The sequence below is a fragment of the Equus quagga genome, chromosome 2 (genome assembly GCF_021613505.1).
Source record: "Equus quagga isolate Etosha38 chromosome 2, UCLA_HA_Equagga_1.0, whole genome shotgun sequence".
Classification (NCBI taxonomy): Eukaryota; Metazoa; Chordata; class Mammalia; order Perissodactyla; family Equidae; genus Equus; species Equus quagga.
Window position 1 is genome coordinate 49,003,965 of NC_060268.1, and position 15,907 is coordinate 49,019,871.

At 40.9% G+C, this 15,907-nt stretch overlaps 1 protein-coding gene across 5 annotated transcripts in view; it reads right to left on the reverse strand.

Moving 5' to 3' along the window:
* Positions 1 to 15,065, reverse strand: part of WDR72 (WD repeat domain 72) — a 221,541-nt gene extending 206,476 nt beyond the window's left edge. For 4 of the 5 annotated variants that reach the window (XM_046655247.1, XM_046655246.1, XM_046655243.1 and 1 more), the window contains exon 1: positions 14,830 to 15,065. The gene's annotated coding sequence lies outside the window, so the exon portion shown is untranslated. The remainder of the gene's footprint in view (positions 1 to 14,829) is intronic. The other variant, XM_046655245.1, reaches the window with a different exon arrangement.
* Between the last annotated feature and the right edge of the window lie 842 nt (positions 15,066 to 15,907).

Genomic DNA, 15,907 nt, shown 5'->3' on the forward strand with positions numbered 1-15,907 from the left:
TGCCATGGCACATACTGGCCCGTGAATAGTTGATATGAGGCGTGAGAGAAATTGAAACCCTCAACCCAGTGTGTGTACAAAGACAATCATTTTCTGTGTTTATACTTTGACGTGAAAAAGGATGGGAAACATTGAATTAAGTAAAACTTGTCTAGGAACACAAATAATTTAAAAGCTAGGTCCAAACCATTAATTACAGAGTTTGGAAAACAATACTTATAACTAAGAAATAAACCTCCTGGTGATGCAGTCACACTGATTGCACAAACTCTCGTCATGAGCACCCGGAAGCTCCCAAACTGTTCCATTTTAAAGGGAAATTTTAAAAAATAATATATTTTTAAGTAGAAATAGCAAAGGGCTACCTAATCTAACAATGTGAGCTTACTAATCGCCTCCCAAACCACAGGGGCTCTTAACTCACCAGTAAGGAAACACCGACAAACCTGTAAATTGCGGCTGACAAAGGATGGGTTTGTCTTTTCAATGTTTGATCCCTAGTCACTAGCACACTGCCCGCCACACACATGACGTTCAATAAATATTTCTTAAGTGACTGTATTTCATCTTGAAAATGGAGCAATAGTTCACCAGAAACTGGAAGAAACTTTAAGAATGTGGAGTTAAACTCTTATTTTGCTTATGAGGAAGTAGAGAAAAGGTGATGAGACTTTCCTACAACCAGAGAGTCTTCTTGTTCTGGTAGAACTAGATTCTGAGGAAAGTCACCTCTCCTGCTCCCCTCTTTGTGTTCCCTCCAAATGGATGGAAATATAAGGTTTCTGATTCTAAGATGATTATTAGGTCATATCCAGCACACCAACATCTCCATTAAGTTAATTCAACATATACTTTATTATGAAGAAAAGAGGCAAGAAACTAGAATAGAGTCAGACAGATTTTTGTCTTTTTCCTCCCTTAACAGCTAGCAAATATTCTTTGAACTTCAGCTTTCTCGTGACAGAATGGGAAAGATAATTACCTTGGAAAACTGATGTGAGGACAGGTGATTCTTCACAGAAAATGCGCATAATTCCTTGTTCATAATTGGTACTCAGTAACTGTTTCTTGAATGAATGAATGAATGAGGCAATGAATTACTATAATTTTATACCAGGGGCAGAGAATGTGACTATCACTTTCTAGCAATACCTTTCTCGGTGTGAGATTTCTTTCCTTACTTTTGCAATACGGTAACTACAATTTCTTTTCTCAAAAATATTGTGGGCATATACTAGATTATTTGGCCATGAAAATGTAAAATTTGTTAATATTACTTCTAAAATCTATGATGATCTTTTAATCAATGACTCCAGGTCAAACTAGGGCTGTAAGATTTAGCAAATAAAAATACAAGATGTCTAGATAAATTTGAATTTCAGATAAACAACAAATAATTTTTTTAGCATAAGTATGTTCTAAGAAATATTTGGGACAAGTTTACACTAAAAAGAAAACACTGCCTATTGCATGGGACATGCTTATAAAAAATTATTTATTGTTTATCTGAAATCCAAATTTAACTGGGTATCCTAGGGCCACTGTCAACCCTAGGCTACAGCCAAATGGGAGCCCTGGAACTCAGTATCACTCCCCTCCCTCCTTCTACAGATGAAGGAACAAGACCCAGGAAAGTTACTTGGCCAGAGTAACCCAGGCAGAGAGTAGCTGAGCAAGAACCAGAAGCAGGTCTACTTTCAACCTGCTTAGAACTCTCCCCCTGCACACCATGACAAAGATGACCCAGACTTCCCTACCTGAAAATTTTAGTGATCTGCTAAGCAAAATTCTTCATTATTTTGGTGCCTCTTAAAAAAAATTTTTTTTTTTTGGAGGAAGATTAGCCCTGAGCTAACTGCTGCCAATCCTCCTCTTTTTTGCTGAGGAAGATTAGCCCTGAGCCAACATCCATGCCCATCTTCCTCTACTTTATATGTGGGACGCCTACCACAGCATGGCGTGCCAAGCGGTGGCATGTCGAACCCAGGATCTGAACCTGCGAACCCCAGGCCACCGAAGCGGAACATGCGCACCTAACTGCTGTGCCACCAGGCTGGCCCCCAAAATATTTTTTAAAGTCAAGCAAAACAACAACAATAAAATCTCTTATATTCAGGTTCTAATGTGGCCTCCACTGACTTTAAAAGCTGGGCTAGCACTTCCTGGTCCTTTCCTCATAAATACGATACCTGGCAAGCACAAAACAACACACATTACAGACCCATCCTCCTTCTCACCTTCATCTTCTTCCTTGTAACAATTTGTTTTGATCACTCTGACTCGTCTGAGGCTAGTAGAATAATGAGTGTGACGCAAATACGGTTTTGTGGTAGGTGCGGACTGAACACTGGAATTGTTTACCTCATCATAAATACCTTTCTTCAGGGACACGCCCAGACACTGAGTCTTTGCCTTACCAGCCTCAAAGACTGAGACAAATCTTGAACCCCTCGACTGAGGACAGCCAATCAAAAAATACAAAGAACAAAGTTCTCGGTCACCATGCATGAATTCTGAGAGTAACCTCCTGACTAAAGGAAACATCTGTGAGGAAAGTAAAAATAACGTAGCAGAAGCTTTGAGATAAAACAGATCTGGGCTTGAATTTCAGATCTGCCACTTCCAGTCGTATGATCTCTCTGATCCATCTTTTAAGTGGAGAGGAATCCTACCTACTTTCTTCAAACCTCATACATTGGCACCATGGGGGATACAAATGAATTACTTCATCATTCTTTCCTTCACAAAAGATAACCTGGTCATCTTGAGCCCAGAGGGAGTTTTGTTTCTAAATTTAGACTTTAGGTTAAAAAAGGTTGGAGTGCTGAAAGTAATCAAATTGTACACTTTAAATGGGTGTTGTATATTGTATGTAAATTATACCTTAATAAAGCTGAAAAAAATAGATTGGAGATTAGAGTAAAGCAATTTGGTCAATGTCACACAGCTAGCTAGTAAGTCGCAATAAACTGGAAGAGGATAAAGTAGGGCTTCATGAAAGAACAGGAGAAGTTAAGCTGTAGAGAAAGTATCTGGGTAGCAGGGTAGGCCAGAGTCGGAGGTATCTGATCCACAAGGGACTATGAAGCACGCAGCCTCAGGAGTCCACGGGAACCTAAGGGTTTGTGCACAGCTGGTTTCAGCAGAAACCCTGTCCCCCCAACCTGTCTGTTTGCAGATGCTCCCAAAGCAAAAGATCTTATTTTATCAACAGATTGTAATCAGATCACTCCTTAGAAAAGGTAAAAAATTGTTCCTACAAAGTCTAAGGCTGCCCAAGGCATATTTGAATAACACATAAAAATCTACCTGGTCTACCCACTGGAGCATGACTATTTCAGAATTAACCCCTAACCAACATCAAAGCCAAGCTCCTTCAAACATGTCATTATTCAGTGATTAATTGCTACTTAAGAAATTCTAGAAGGTAATGCGTTTTAGGTAGGTAATATCTTGATAGGTAAAGTTAATGGTAAAAGAACCCAGAGTTCAAGAGAAGAATTAACCAGTTATGCAAATTAATCTCTGAACTCCAAATACCCAAAACAGCCAAGAAATCACATTTCTATAACTATACGATGAGGTTTTTGTCACAGCTCGAAGCTTTCCCAGCCTTGAGAGTCAAAGATTTTCACAAAGTATTACCTTCAAACTTCACCTCCATGCTCATTAAGCTGTAGTACAGAAGAGCTAACACAGCTGAATTAATGCCAAGTCCGTTCCATTTATAGTCACTGTGAAAGAGATGAGCATTCAGCTTGCAAAAGAAATTTGAGAAGGACAACTCATTTCTTTCTGGGTAGCTCGTTCACTTTTACTTATATTCAGTCAGTGAACAACTTCATAGAACTCCAATTCTCTTTTCTAAAGCCTTAGTTTTAGGCTTTAAGAAGTTGATTTGTTTTCCTTTTAATTTCTACATTTAACTCTGTGAATATTTACAAAGTCTTTGTTTTGTTTTTGTTTAACCTAGATGTATCTAACATGAACAAAAAAATACCTCTGTTCTAGTCCATTCTTAAATAACTTCAACAAATATTCATCAAGAACCAAATGTATTCAAGGAGGTGGGTTGGGCTACAGAGAACACAAAGAACAGAAAAACACTGTCCCTGACCTCAAAGTAATTACAACTGAGTCATGTTATAATTAGTTTTAACTAAGTATTCCTGCTACTGGGCAAAACAATTGTTTTTTTGTGTGTGAATCTATAAACTTATTTTCAATCTTGAGCCGCATTCTTCTTTGCCATATCCAAATACAATCTAAAACTATTTATACCTATTTCTTTAAATTAACTCACTTTATTTTAGAGTATTAAATTAACTTATTTAAGAATAATTTAAATCACACAAGTATTTCTTTTAGAATTATCTTAATCATTAACATCCATATAAAATCATGGGATTTGAAGTGCTGGTTAGATTTTTTTCAAAATGCATTTTAAAGAAATAGTCGTCTATTACCATAAATGTTTGCTGTGCACTACCTAAAGTCATATTGGGAAACATGTCTCTAATCCATTCCCATAGTAAAGTCTTTTCTTCTACTCTTTCAAGACCTCACCCCAACCCAGGCAATTCCTTACACCCCAAAACTCTTAGTTGGTGATCCTTCCTTCCAATTAATGAAGAAAATCAAGGCACTTAGACATGAACTTCTGCTCATCCCTTGAACATTCCATATCTTTTCCTTATTTTTAGCTTATTTTTCTAAGATATCCATACTAATCTGCTGTAATAACATTTTTATCTTTAGCCCAAATTTCATCTTCTGTCACCTCAGTTACTCCTTTTTTTAACCCTTATTTTGTGTATCTTCAACTGGTCTCCTTTTTCTTTGGCTCCTTTGCCCTTACTTATATACATTTAGTTACTAAATATTTAATGAGTATCTATATGTGCAAGAGACCATGCAAGATTCTAGGGACGTAGACAAGAAGGGTAAAGACAGTCACGAACCTCCAAGGAGCTCACCGGTGTCTAAGGAGACAGGTGAGTCCTGAGTTACCAACGGTGTGATCAGGGCTATGTAAAGTAAATGCAAGAATGTTTGGGGAGGAAACACAAGTGGAACTTGAAACCAAACATGGGAAGGATTTCTCTAAGAGATAACATCTAAGCTCAAATTCCTAATCTTATACACGTTAAACTTTATTTTCCTCATCCATGAAATGGGAATAATATCTACCTTACTTGGCAGTAATAAGAGGAGGGAGACAGCAGGTACCCAGTGATGAGGCCCAAGAGTTAGTCAGCCTGGATTCCAATGCCAACTCTACTACTGTATGGCCTTGGATAGGTTACTTTATAACTGTGTATTGGATTCCTCATCAATAAAGTGTAAATAAATAATAATATCAATCTGATAGGGTTGATATGAGAGTTAAGTTGGATAATCCATGGAAATCATTAGATAGTAAGCATTCAATAAATGCTAGCCACCATTATTGGAAGGCTTTTTAAATCTCAAAATCTGTGTAAAAATCCTGCTAAGTAAACAGTGGTACAACAAGTAGAATCCTTGCCATTTACACTATTTCATTTTATTATTCATAATTTATAGTATATTCTATTAAATGAATTAAACAGGGGAGATGAAGATAAAACTCCAAAGGGACCAAATTGGCAAAGTAGAACAAAATCTACCATCTTTCCATCTGTTATGGGTTGAATTGAACCCACCTTGAAATTCATATGTTGAAGTCCTAACCTGCAGTACCTCAGAATGTGACCTTATTTGGAGATGGGGTCATTGAAGATATAATTAAGTGAAGATGAGGTTGTGCTGGATTAGAGTGGGCCCCTAATCTAATATGACTAGTGTTCATACAAAACAGGGAAATTTGAAGACAGACGCACACAGGGAGAGAGCCACGTGAAGATGAAAGGCAGAGATAGGGTGATAGTTCTATAAGCTAATGAACATCAAAGATTGCCAGCAGACCACCAGAAGGTAGGGGAAAGGCATGGGACATATTCTTCCTCATAGCCCTCAGAAAGAACCAACCCTGCTGACACCTTGATTTCAGGCTCCTAACCTCTAGAACTATAGACAATAAATTTCTGTTGTTTAAGCCACTCAATTTATGGTACTTTGTGACAGCAGCCCTAGAAAACTAATACATCATCTAACAGATTTTGTTTCTTTCTAGTCAGAACAGAAATCTTAATAATACACATATCAATTCTTGAGACATACACTTAAATTGTATACTGAATCATGCAACTGGCATATACCAAATTCTGTTCTCTATTTCCTTTGTGTAATAAATCTCCTTTCTGTCCACATTATTGGCTCCCTAAAAAAAGAATATAGTTATTTATTCATTCAACAGGTATTTATTGAAAGCCCTACTAAATGAAAGATGAAAAAGCACAGGTTCCTGGCCTCTAGGAATTCAGAACCTATGAGTCAAGTCATAAGTACATAAATAACTGTTGCAAAGTAGGCTGGGATGAGAATTCCCAAGGTACAAGAGCAAAGCTCGCTTCACTCCCATGGTCATTGATGGCATATTCCATACACCTCAGCTTCTCTCTTAGAAAAATTCTGTGTTTTTCCATGGGCCAGTTGTCTCCTTCCTTAGCCCTGACGTCTACTTCTCTTTTCTCAACTTCAGCACAAGCTGACACTGGAAGGCAGTCCACTGCCTTTATGGCAATCCTTTCCTCCCCAAATAAACAGATGGAAGGCTCTTCCACAGGCAGGGATATGAACCAATGCAGACAACTCCTGCTTGGAGAAGCCTCCCTAATGCACATGATTCTAGTGTTTTCTGATTCTGCCCACAAAACAGGGACACCTCTACCAGGGAAGTCTTTAAAACCACCCTCTTCCGCTCCTGAATCCTAGCAGAAGCTTGGCCAAAACAGATTCACATCAAGGAGGCTTATGCATGCAGAATTCTATGGTGGTTTGGAGAGAGTGGTAAAGGAGGCATAGCATTTGAGGGCCATAATTGAAAGGAATCTTAGCCTTACCAGAATACCCAAATTTTTAAAAACGTATTTTCTGGGACTTCTAGCCCATTCTAGCATTAATTCAAGACACACAAGGTGAGTCATTGCAACCATTCTTCTCATCTTAATGGATTTTCTGTCATGAGCAAAGATAAGCCCTATCTCCTCTTTGTATTCCCCTACCTCATGTCTTTACAGCATTTTCCCTAGCCCTGGCTCCTCCCACTTTCCCACTTTCCTACTTTCCCAGAACACATCCCCACCTTCTGCCTTAAATGTCCTTTCTCTTTCTTCCCAAACTTAGGACATAGTGTTGGGGCTGGCCCAGTGGTGTAGTGGTTAAGTTCACGTGCTCCACTTGAGTGGCCTGGGGTTTGCAGGTTTGGATCCCAGGCGAGGACCTAGCACCACTCGTCAAGCCACACTGTGGCAGCATCCCACATAAAATAGGGGAAGATCGGCACAGATGTTAGGTCAACAACAATGTTCCTCAAGCAAGAAGAGGAAGATTGGCAACAGAAGTTAGCTCAGGGCCAATCTTCCTCACAAAATAAATAAATAAATAAAAGGTGAAAAATAAGCCTGGAGAGATTTGATGAGCAGTGTTCAATTAAAAAACAGAAAAGACATAGTGTTACAAATTCAATTCAAGTGTTTACTGAATGGCAACTAGAATCATGGGCATTCCAGACATTGTGCTGGGGGCTTTCCCACGCATTATCTCATTTAATCTGCACACCTACCATTGGTGTTATTAGGAAAGGAGACTTGGTGAATCTAAATCCCTTGGCTAGGATTACATCCTTAAATCTGTCTGACTTCAAGGACAATCTCACTTCTCAAAGGGCTTGAGAGTGAGAGTATACAACAATGACACCACTACCTGTTTACAATTTACAGTTCCTGTTTACAGACAAGCCATTCCACCTATTTCTTTAAAAACAAAACAAAAACAACTTCGGTTCAAACACAGGGGTGGTTAAGGTGCCAAATCACTCATTAATCCAAGGGTAAATGTATAAGTAGATTTTCTCTACTTAACCTACAAAACCTACTCATTACATGTGTGAAAGTACATGCATGGGCAAGAGTGTTTTCAGAGCAGCAGGACTTTGAAAACAACAAGAAGCCCATTGTAACAGTGGTGTCATGGAACAAGACTCAGTACAAAGTGAGATTTCTACACTGCGATGATTTCAATGCAGCACATGTCCCAGAGGTAGCCCAGGGAGACAGGGAAGGGTTTGACTGGAGCTACAGGCCAACAGAAATCAGGCAAATGTGGCACTTTCTAATATGTGCCGGCCTCTACTTATTCTAAAAGAAATGTCCCTGGCAAGGGGAAGCCCTTGTCTCTGCTCTGCTGGGTTTCTGTTGACCAAAGAAGTCACTGTCCAGTGATATCAAGAAATTCTGTCCCTAGGGCATAAATAAATACCTGACTCCTATAGTTCATGGGTGTATGAGAGCTCAAGAGGCCTGGAATTGATCCAACCCATTTTACTTGGCAAGAAACCACCTAGTAATACCTTGTTTGTATTTCTTGGAGGAGGGACACAAGAAACACTTATTTCATTCCACACAATAATTCACCACAATCAGAGGGAGCACAGTAAGGGCAACACCATCTCCCAGCTGCTGATTACATCAAAGGCTTGCAGCACAAATTCAATTTTATGATGTTAATCTCGGCCTGCCACTCAGAAATTTTCTCTGAGGGATATGATTTTTCTCTGGATTTCATTTTAAGAATGATTTTCTTTGTCCACAATCAATAAAGATATGTTTTCATCAGAAGACTCTATCTTGGTAGAATTCAATTGGCTATTTCAATCCCTTTTGGTGACACAATATTAATTAAAATAGTTTATGTTGCACTTCAACGGGAAAAAGAGGCAGTGAAAATAGTAGCTACTCAGAACACATGTTCTATACACATCAACACGGAGGGCAGAAAATAATTTTCTCCTTCTCCAGGTGTCAGATATTAGCTATTCAAGACAGTTGCTCTGACTTGGTCTATCTCTGTGATCTCACTGAAAAAAAAACTGAAACTTTTCCTGTTTGCATTTATTGTTCAATAGGAAATCAAAATGCACAGAAAAGATGCTTCAAATGCTCACTTCCCAGTGCCTCAGAAAGAAGAGAAATCAGTGTTTGTATGCCCATGTAGCATGATGGGCTATCAAGAATCACAGTCACTGTTTCTCCTAACTGAAAAAAAAAATATATACTGTTATTAAAATTTATTTTTATTTTCAATTTCTAAATAATGATCGCATTAAATACACTGCACTTCTCAAAAGCAAGCATATAGAATTAGCACAGAGTTTTCCACATTTAGAAAAGAGGAGAAAATTATTAAATGTGTTACAGAAAATAACTGAATTTTGTCTTAACAGCAGTTTTGGAAGTAGCAGTTAATTTACTTAAGTATTTATGAAGCATCTACTGCCTGCCTGACTCTGGTCACCAGTTGAGACTGAGTGGAAGGGCCCAGTCTCTGGCCCACGATGATGACAGATCATGGAACCTCCATCACCTCAGAGTGAGAAGGGCTGAGGCTTGATTCCCACAAGGTATATGGAGCACCGAAGGCAGGCTGCACTTAACCCTGTCTGGGGAGGGGATCAGGAGGGCTTCTCAAAGGGAAGTTTAATTACTAAAATATTCAGCTGGTAATTTATATCCACAGTTAAAAATTTTTTTTAAAAGGTAGCTTAGTCTCCAACTAGGTCTCTATAGACCAAATCTTCTCATGTTCATAGTCTTGAAATCATCCATTCATTACACTTCTTAAAGTAAGAAGGTGGCAATGAACTGTTAAAAGATAAACTGAGGCATATTAAGAATTTTAAGAGTTTATTTGAGCAAAAATAGATTTGAATCAGGCAGTGCCAAACTGGAAGTGGTTAGGAGCACTCTGCCGACAGGAGCTCAGGGAGAGAATTTATAGAGAAAAGGCAGAAACAGAGTAAGGAAATTATTGATTAGCTATAGCATAAAGCGGAGTTGGCTGTTTGTGATTGGTTGTCCTTAGGTTTCAATTTCATAACCTTGAGGCATTTACTGGCTTAGATTTTGGTTTGCTAATGTAGGCAGCCATGGCAGTAGAGCCACCTCAGTCTAATGGCCTCCTTGTTTAATTTAGCAAAAAAAAGTGGGTGTATTGATACCCCAAAGAGTCTAAGGATTTCACAGAGCTCTGCGTAGATCTCACTCAGTCCATTTCTTCAAAGAGGGGTCTGAATCTGTAAGTGCTCAAAGAATACTCTTTTAGACTAATCTGGATGTTACTATATCAAAAGGAGAGAAAAGCATCAAATTAAGAGCATCATGGAAATTTATAGACATTCAGTCCAAGTCCCTATTTTATGGATTAAAAAACAACAACAACAGAAAGGTAAGTTGACTTGGTTAAAGGCAAAGTGGGTCAGAGTTTGAGTTTGTTTAGACACTTAGACAGCAATGATAAGGTCTAGACAGAGAGATTACACTATTGTTGGCCAGAGAATCTACGTAAATGTGTAGAAGAATGCTGGAAAAACATTGATTAAAAAAAAAGAAAGTATCTATCAGCATCAGAATTAACCACAAGGCTTACTGAAATGCAGAATCCTGGGCCCCTGGCTGGCTGTACTAAATCAGAAGCTCTAAGATATAGGGCCCAGGAATTTGAATTTTCACTAGCCCTCCAAACACATTCTTATTCACAACTGAGGCTAAGGAACTTCATTCAATCTCAGCATCCTCCATGCACAGCACAATTAATTAAAAATTCAAATTAATTGATGAAATTTAAACAACATTCACTGAGTGTATGACCAAAAAGAACAATTCCCTCAAAAAGTTCTTATTCTGGGCCTTGTGTGTATGACCTAACGAAAATGCCAATATCTGGCCTGATCTGGGCCTTCTCTAGTAAACAGTCCTGGCTTGGCCCTCTGACCCACTATTTTTCCCTGCAATGAATGAAATCTAAAGTAGGTAAATTCTTTTGCTATCTACAGCTGTCTCAACGGCATGTACAATTCTTCCCTGTTTTGTAGGACTTTGCAACAGAACTGCCTGAGGTCCTCTCTTTGAAATTCATGTGGGAAAAAGGCCTAAAGGGGGGCATTCTAGATATTCAATTGTTCAGGAAATTTGTAAACACTGTTTGCATGAAAGACAATTTATACACGATCAAGTTGGAATTTCAAGGCAAAGTTTTCCAAATTTAAAAAGAATTTTAAGAGCTAACAATAGTAAAGAAAAATCGCAAGAGGGTAAAATCTTATAACAAATTCCTCCCAAAATGTTCAGTTTGCATTTCGGTACTCCAAAATAACTAACCAATTTTCAATATCCCCTCCCCACAAAAATTTTTTCTAAGACTCACTTCAATAGCTTCAGACTGACACAATGACTGGAGCACGAAGCAGGGCCTAAAATGGTCTGAGATTCTATCATGCAAATGGCAGGAATGCTAACTTTTGCCAGCAAAGAACTCTCAATGTGATCAGAACTCCTTTTATAGAGCCTGCCCCTGATACACAGGCTAACAACACAGCCTTTGTGTGTTGAAGGAAAGACAGTAGTGGTTGGAGAAACTCTTCCGAAAGAGAAGAGTTACAATATTTCTTGGTCAGCTTTTTATAATATGCGTGAAATGATAAATCCCATCCATACTCAAGGCTAGATTAGTGTTGTGTTTTCTCTAATCAAGAGAATGAGATGGGTGGAGGGAACCACACTGGTTGATTGTCAACTGTGCATCAGATGGCCTCATGTTTTACACACAACTAAGTCTTCCAACAAAGTTTTGAGGTAGACACCCTCATAGGAAAGACTTGAAGGTTAAATCAGTACCAAATAATGTAAAATATACAATCCTCATTTTACGTTTGAGGAAACTAAAGCTCAGAGAGGCAAAATAATTTGCCAATGTTCCATAGCCAGAAAAGGATGGGACAGCATGGAGACCGTGTGCCATGATTTGCATTTGTCATGCTCTCTCACTCTATCATACCGTCATACAAATTTTTCCCTTGGACTGGAATCCTCTTTCTCAGCATTTCCTCTTGGCAAACTCCCATAAAACTGGAACCTTCAAAACTGGAACTAAATTTTAACTCATTTGAGCCTCTTCTGGTTGATATTTAGCACTCCTCAACTCCCAGCATTCCCTTTTCTCCTTATCAGACCTCTTATCGCTCTGCTATAATTACTCACGTGACCTGAACTATACTATGAGTGCTTGGAGGCAGGAACCTGCCCTGTTTTCCTTTGCATTCCTCTATCAGGGCATTCTACGTATAACAAGAAGTCAAAAAATGTTGAGGAGGAAGTCAAACAAGTAATGTAATAGTTATGAATGAATATGATATGGCTTCAAGAGTTGCCTCTCTTTTCTCCTTTCTTGCTTCAGACAAATCAGTTTGAAAATGGTCATGTGTAACTCTGACGTCCACACAAAGAGCAAAAGGTACACACAGAAACATATCTTGGATATAGACGTGAATTCTAATTTCTACTAAAGCAGCCTAAAATCATATCAGCTTTCTGGGCCCTTACAACTCACTGCTGACTCAGAGAAAACACAGTCGATTAAACATGAGGTTGATGGTTCAGTTAATTACAACTTCCTCATCTTGTACTTGCTTATTTTTTAAACACCCAGGTGTAGGTCTTCACATTTTTCCAGGTAAAATTCCATCTTCTTCAAAGGGAAAGAGGAGGGAGGTCACTGTTGAAACACAATTTCTACCATTTTTGACTATTGAGTTGCAGACACTGTGCACTTACGCTATGTGCATCACTTCATTTGCTCTTCATAATGACCTCAGGCATTATTATTATCTGTATACTAAACAGGAGGAAAATGAGGCTTGGAGACATAAGTAACTTGCCCAAGACCAGAGCTAGAAAACAGAGACAGATCCACCAGTCTCCAAAACTCAAGCTCTTAATCACTGCACTGCACCGCTGTTGTGGGGGAGGGGCGGGGCCCAGCATGTAACGACACCCTCTGGAAATGAGAGCAAACTCTAGAAGGCATACTTCTCTAGAGCAGTGATACCTAGCTCTAGACATAAGGATTTGCCTTTTATAGAAGAGTTCAAAGGGACCAGAATGTCCATTACGACCGAAGACAAGCTCCTCATTTTGAGGACAAAAATGACACACATATGTTAAGGGACTTGCTGGGACCCCAAAGTTAACTTGGGAACTTGCCAGGACTTCAAAGCTGATCCGGTACTAGAGCTCAGGGCACCGACGCCTTTAGTCCTGATCCCCACCTCATCTCCCTGCCTACAATTCAATCTAGAGCAGAACTGAATCTAAAAATACTAACAACTGGGAAAAATAACTATACTTTCAGAACAGAGCCCCAGAGAGATGTTCTTTATAATGCACTGACAGAATTATTAATGAGATGCCACATATTGTGAGTAACATTATTAAATAACAGAAAGAATAAGTGAATTGTGAAGCCACAAAGATATCGGAATGCAGCAACTTTGAAATATTCCTAATAGCATTATTTTCAAGGTTCCACGAAGTTATTTCATAACTTAAATACACTTCTATTCCAGCTGGCCTCTATTAAGTAGAACCTTAGACTTCTAAAGCATTTACTTCATTGGGTAGAGACTATCAATGTAAGATTTCACACACAGGGAGAAGCTTAACAGTTGATATTTTGTTGATAAAATAATTATAATTTTAAAATATCTTTCCCAAAAAGAATTCAACAGAGTCCCAAGTTTTGCGGTTTAAAAAAATAGCCATTTTACTACATGGACAGTTTCCCTTTCGCCTCCAACCCTTCGAATTCTTTACAGAAAACACTATTGGTACATTTTAATTTTGAATTGGAACCAAAGGAAGGTTAGGAACAAAAGTCACAAGACCAAACTAACCACAAATACTTGCATGACAAAAGTGGGTGCTTTCCTCACCCCTGGTCTTTAAGGGGTGAGAATTAAGGAGGGTGGAAGGCAACCTCACTGGGTGTAGGGGGCCTGGAAAGGGAGGGTGGGTAGGGAAGGGGATGAAAGAAACAAAAGTTTCTAAACCCTTTCTTTAGGAAAAAATATTCCCAACAGGTGACCTAGTCTCCAGTAGGTGACCTTGTCTCCAACAGGTGACCTTGAACTCATTTAGCATAAAACTGCGAGAGAAAGGGAAAAAAAGGTAACCTTGCTATATAGCCACGTTCTGTTTGGATCTTAGTTAACTGTTTAGAAATATACACAAAAATGCTCTAGTGAATGAGGAGGGTGGAATAAGGAAGCACCTGTCCCGGAAGTGAATATTCCCAGTATTTCATCTTCTCCAGATTTTTGTCAGAGCAGACATCTCCCCTCCCCCCCGACCCAGCTTTATTTTCCTGCCCCTTGTCCAACTTTACAAGTGGCAAAAGTCTTGTGACAGCTGGCTTTATGCCTGGCTCGGCCGCAGGTGCGCGGCAAGGAAAGTTTTCACCGGATCTCCCCGCCCTGGACAGCCCTCAAGCTGTCACAGCCGCGCCAGCCCGAGTCGTTTTCCCAGCTACTGAGCGCAATTTTGAAATTAATTCAACCTACTCTCGTTCCTTAGAAGTCCAACTTCGCAGTCTCAAGAAACGCTCTCAATGGTGAATGGCGGGTCCCTAAAAGTCTCTAGGGGCAGACGCCTCCCAGGGCCACAGGTGGGAATAGGAGGCCCTCACCAACCGCCCCCTCTCCCGCCCCCTCCCCTGACCGGAAAGGACCAACGTGTCCGATGAGCGACTTCTGTCACCACGGATGCGACATCTGGACAAGAGTTTGAAGAGAGAATTTTCCACGTGCAAGAACTTGGAGCAAAAGAAGAGGTCATAGCAACTGCTACACGCGCTCACCTTCCTTCCCCGCCCCTCAGTATCCAAACGCCGGGCCTGCGCGGGCTCTGAGGGCGGGAAGCCGGGCAGGCACCAGCCCGGGGCAGCCGGTGACCCAGCGCCCGGGACGCGGAGCCTGAGCCCAGCACGGGGGCGCCCGCCTTACCCGAGCCCCGAGCAGGGAGCAGCAGGGTCCTGGCAGTCTGGCAGAAACAGCGGTTGAGCAGAGGGGCGGCCCTTCTGGGCAGTGGGGACCAGCCCCGGCCCCGCCCCGCCCCGCCCCCGCCCCCGCCCCAAGCCCCACCCCGCCGCGCCCACGCCCGCCTGACCCCGCCCCACCCCCGCGCTCGCCAGGCTCCCTCCGGCTGTCGCCGGCCCGCCGGTCCCTGCTTAGCTCCCTGGCGTGGCTGCTGAACCTGCCGGCCCGCAGCCTTCGAGGTGGCCTGTCCTTCCAGGGCTGAGAGTTCGAGGTCAGGTGAGGAAAATCAAGGGAGGCCGGGCGGCGCACCCTCGGCCCCGGACCTTGGCAGGGCCCTTTGAGAGGAGAAGGGATGAGAGGAAGTTCCCCTCAAGACTGCATCCGTCTAGCAGGGGACAGTGAGATTCGAGGGTCTAGAATGGGGGAGAAACTCACCATTGAAATCGGCCTCCTAACCTGCTTTGAGTCGGCCAAGTACCGCGACGGACCGAGTGGTTTAGAAAAATGTGAGGAACAGTGTGTCTTCTCAGTTATTTTACTTTCCAGTCCACACCCTCTGGGCAGCCTAGTCGTGAATGCTAAGACTCCCGGAAGCAGGTGGGGAGAAATTCTAAACACTGGCTTTTCACTGATACCTAGCTTCCCAAATACTAAGAATATTTAGTGAGAGCCTAAGTTTTAGGTCTCCTCTGAGGTCAAAGTTCGCATGTCCCCCGAATCTTCCTGTGTGAAATCCCTTTGACTGGGACACTCCCCTCACCTTCTCCATCCTCTGCCTGGTCAGTTTCTGTTCTTGGTTCCCTTGGAAGCTCACGTCCCCCATGCAGGTTAGGTTTTCCTGCTGTTCACTCTCAGGATACTTCAATTCCTCTGTCATGACACTTGTTAGACTTAGTGCAA